At 35.7% G+C, this 5,000-nt stretch overlaps 1 protein-coding gene across 1 annotated transcript in view; it reads left to right on the top strand.

Annotated features, from left to right (window-relative positions):
* gpc6a (glypican 6a) overlaps positions 1–5,000 on the top strand; it is a 201,906-nt gene that overhangs the window by 103,225 nt on the left and 93,681 nt on the right. The window lies entirely within an intron of this gene.

Below are 5,000 nucleotides of genomic sequence, written 5' to 3'. Positions count from 1 at the left end.
TAAGATGCAGATCTCACTTAGGTCTCAGAATATGCTCACATCCCAAAGTCTGCCATCAAACACAATATCGAAATGATATAGTATATTTATGAATATTTCGTCTAATTGTATTTTTTAAATTTATGTCACTCATTTTCAGCACAAACATCTCAGTCTTCTCCGTCTCAAGCGCTTGTGAAGGAGCAGGTTGTGTGTGGTTGAGGTTTGAGTGCTGTGTGAGATGTGTATTTGCATGATTTACTCCATTGTAATTATCTGAAGGGTAAAGCTGCTTTTCCGGCGCTGAGTAAATGAATATGTTGTTTACATTCATCATCAACAGCCTCATCATAGCACGAAGACGAAGGTAATACTATTATTTTGTCGGCTGTTTTTCAAAGGGGGCAATATAAGCAGCATCTAGATCAATCTGCTTTAATGAAACATTTGATTATATAGCCAGACGACCCAAGGATACAATTAATTAGCCTTTGCAAATGGCAAAAATTTCAATTTGAAAGTAAAAAGAAATGCTTTAAAGGCTTGGAAAGATTCCTAAGAAATCCGTACCTGAATCTATTGCTTGAATTTCTCACTTAAAGAGACAGTTCACCAATATTTTTTGTGAGTATTTATTTATTTATTTATTTATTTATTTATTCTGTCACTAATTTTTGATTAGGTTTCAATTAAAACTAAGTATGTTCTTAGTATGTATATATTTATTTTTATTTATCTCCCACTATTTGGTGATTTCAGTTTATATGTGAAGTAATATTTTGTCAGTATTTATTCATTTAGTCATTGTTTTAAGTGAATATTATTTTTTTTCTGTGTGTGTGTGTGTGTGTGTATATACATATATATAATATACAGGTCCTTCTCAAAAAATTAGCATATTGTGAAAAAGTTCATTATTTTCCATAATTTAAGTGAGGAAAATTAAACTTTCATATTATTTTAGATTCATTGCACACCACCGCTGAAATATTTCAGGTCTTTTATTGTTTTAATACTGATCTTGATTTTGGCATACATCTCAAAAAATTAGCATATTTCATCCGACCAATTAAAAGAAAAGTGTTTTTAACACCAAACAAGTCAACCTTTTCCTTAATAATTATGTCAGTTATGCACTCAATACTGGTCGGGAATCTTTTGCAGGAAATGACTGCTTCAATGCGTGTCGTGGATGGAGGCAATCAGCCTGTGGCACTGCTGAGGTGTTATCGGAGGCCCATTGATGCTTCGATAAGCGGCCTTAAGCTCATCCAGAGTAGTTGGGTCTTGCATCTCTCAACTTCTCTCTTCACAATGATCGACCCACAGATATTTTCTCTATGGGGTTCAGGTCAGGAGAGTTGGCAGGCCAATTGAGCACAGTAATACCATGGTCAGTAAACCATTTACCAGTGAAACACAAAAACAGAAAAACAAAATCTTCATCTCCATAAAGCTTTTCAGCAGATGGAAGCATGAAGTGCTCCAAAATCTCCTGATAGCTAGCTGCATTGGACCCTGTGCCCTTTGATAAAAACAAGTGGACCAACACACAGCAGCTTTGACATGGCACCCACAGTGACAATCACTGGACTGTGGGTACTTGACACTGGACTTCAGGCATTTTGGCATTTCCTTCTCCCCCAGTCTCCGTCCTGCTGCAGACTCTGGCACCTGATTTTCCGAATGACATGCAAATTTGCTTTACATACGAAAAAAGTACGTTGGACCACTGAGCAACAGTCCAGTGCTGTGATTCTCTCTGTAGCCCAGGTCAGGTGTGCGCTTCTCCCGGCCGTGTTTCTGGTTCAAAAGCACACGCCTGTGCCCGGTGGCTCTGGATGTTTCTACTCCAGACTCATCCACTGACTTGCGCAGGTTCCCCCAGGTCTGGAGGTCCCTCGGTCCTTCTCCTTCTCCTCACACAATCTTCCTCAGGGTCCGGTAACCTCTTCCTCGTTGCTGCACCCGTTTTTTTTTTTGCCACACTTTTTCCTTCCCACAGACTTCCCACTGAGGTGCCTTGATACAGCCTCTGGGTAACAGCCTATTCGTTCAGAAAATTTTCTTTCGTGTCTTACCCTTTTGCTTGAGGGTGTCAATGATGGCCTTCTGGACAGCAGTCAGGTCGGCAGTCCTTACCCATGATGTGCGTTTTTGAGTATGAACCAGGCTGGGAGTTTTTAAAAGCCTCAGGAATCTTTTGCAGGGGTTTAGAAGTTAATTAGTTGATTCAGATGATTAGGTAAATAGCTCGTTTAGAGAACCTTTTCATGATATGCTAATTTTTTGAGATAGGGAATTTTGGGGTTTTCATGAGCTGTATGCCAAAATCATCAGTAAACAATTAAAACAATAAACGACCCTGAAATATTTTCAGTTGGGGGTGCATGAATCTAAAATATATGAAAGTTTAATTTTTATCATTACATTATGGAAAATAATGAACTTTTTCACAATATGCTAATTTTTTGAGAAGGACCTGTATATAATATATAATTTATTTTATTTTTTATTTTTTTTCACTCTTTGATGATTTTAGAGAAGAAAGCAAGTTATTATTCATACAGGATTGGTAAATGACATTTCTTTGAACTATTCCTTTAATGTTGTGAGAAGCATTTCATGGAAAATGAAAGATGACAAGTCACATTAAAATCATTCTCCGAATCCAAATGTCCTTCTTTCGAGAACAAACAATCAGCAAGAGTCTGTTAAAAATAATCACCTGGGGTCGTGAACACTTGAACTGCAGTATGTAGTCTTGAAAGACAAGCCGGTCTGTATCCGTCTGAGCAGACGCTGCCGGCGATGTCTTCCATAAATCTTCGCCTGTGGCTGATAAAGTTAAAGCAAGACGTTAATTTGAGTACCATATGGTTGACTGGCAGTATTTCAGAAGCTGCTGTCTGCATCACATAATTTGATATCCACTCCATTTGAGAACAAGGTGAGAAAATGGTCTTGGGAGAGTCCCACTGGCGTAACAAGCATTTCTGAATGCTGCTTTTTTGTTTGGTAATATAATACATGGACTGAGAATAAAAAGTCTTTATTTTTACACTTAAGATGTGGTAAATTATAAAATAAAATAAAACTTAATAAAATAAATAATAACTCTTTATTTAATTGTTTTATTATTTTTTAATAATAATAATGGTTGTATTATTAATAGTAATTGTTTTATTATTTTTTTAATAATACATTATTTTTGTTTTCCTGTTTTGTGCAATTTTTATTTTTTCTTTATTTTTACACTTAAAAATTTTTTATATCAATTTTTATTTTAACATTATTTTTACGTTTAAAATCATGGTAAATAATTTATTTAATAATAATAATAATAATACATACAGTGTGTGTGAAAAGTGTTGGCCCCCTTCCTGATTTCTTATTTTTTTTGCAGGTTTGTCACACTTTAATGTTTCAGATCATCAAACAAGTTTAAATATTAGTCAAAGAATAACACAAATGAACAACAAATGCAGTTTTTAATTGAATGTTTTTATTATTAAGGGAAAACAAAATCCTCCGAACCAAAACTACATGGCCCTGTTGTGAAGAAGTGTTTGCACCCCTGTTAAAACTGTAGTTTATCACACCTGTAGGTCAGTTTTCTCTAAGCCACAGCCCAGATCTGATTACTGCCACACCTGTTGTACAATCATGAAATCTCTTAAATAGGACCTTGCCTGACAAAGTGACCGTAGACCAAAAGATCCTCAAACGCTAGACATCATGTCTAGATCCCCAAAGAAATTTCTAGAAACAATGAGAAAGAAAGTAATTGAGATCTATCAGTCTGGGAAAGGTTATAAAGCCATTTCTAAAGCTTTGGGACTCCAGCGAACCACAGTGAGAGCCATTATTCACTAATGAAAAAAACCTTCCCAGGAGTGGCCGGCCGACCAAAATTACCCCAAGAGCACAGAGGTCACAAATGACCCCAAAACAACATCCAAAGAACTGCAGGCCTCACTTGCCGCAGTTAAGCTCAGTGTTCATGACTCCATCATAAGAAAGAGACTGGGCAAAAATGGTCTGCATGGCAGAGTTCTAAGACGAAAACCACTGCTGAGCAAAAAGAACACAAAGGCTCATCTCAGTTTTGCCAGAAAACATCTTGATGATCCCTAAGACTTTTGGGAAATTACCTCTGGACTGACGAGACAAAAGTTGAACTTTTTGGAAGGTGTGTGTCCCATTACATCTGGCGTAAAAGTAACACCGCTTTTCAGAAAAAGAACACATGCATACCAACAGTAAATATGGTGGTGGTAGTGGGATGGTCTGGGGCTGTTTTGCTGCTTCCGGACCTGGACGACTTCCTGTGATGAATGGAAACTGAATTCTGCTGTTTACCAAAAATCCTGAAGGAGAATGTCCGGTCATCTGTTCGTGACCTCAAGCTGAAGCGAACTTGGGTTCTGCAGCAGGACAATGATCCAAAACACACCAGCAAGTCCACCTCTCAATGACTGAAGAAAAACAAAATGAAGACTTTGTTTGATGATCTGAAACATTAAAGTGTGACAAACATGCAAACAAATAAGAAACCAGGAAAGGGGCCGACAATTTTTCACACCACTGTACATGCGTATTATATATATATATATATATATATCTATAATATATATATAATATATATTATAAATAGATATAATATATTATATAGATTATATATGTCATTATATGATGTATTGTATGGGTCAAAATGACTAATTCTTTTATGCCAAAAATCATTAGGATATTAAGTAAAGATCATGTTCCATGAAGATATTTTGTAATTTTTTTTTGCCGTAAATATATCAAAACTTAATTTATGATTAGTAATACACATTGTTGAGAACTTAATTTGGACAACTTTAAATGGGATTTTCAAAAATTTTTGAATTTTATTTAAAATTTTTTTTTTTTTTTTTGTACCCTCAGATTCCAGATTTTCAAACATTAGTATCTCCGCTAAACATTGTTCTATCCTAACAAACCATACGTCAGTGGAAACTTATTTATTCAGTTTT

This window comes from Cyprinus carpio, chromosome B1 (assembly GCF_018340385.1).
Source record: "Cyprinus carpio isolate SPL01 chromosome B1, ASM1834038v1, whole genome shotgun sequence".
NCBI classification, from domain to species: Eukaryota; Metazoa; Chordata; class Actinopteri; order Cypriniformes; family Cyprinidae; genus Cyprinus; species Cyprinus carpio.
Note: the sequence above shows the minus strand (reverse complement) of the source record. Positions and strands in the feature narration are given on the sequence as shown.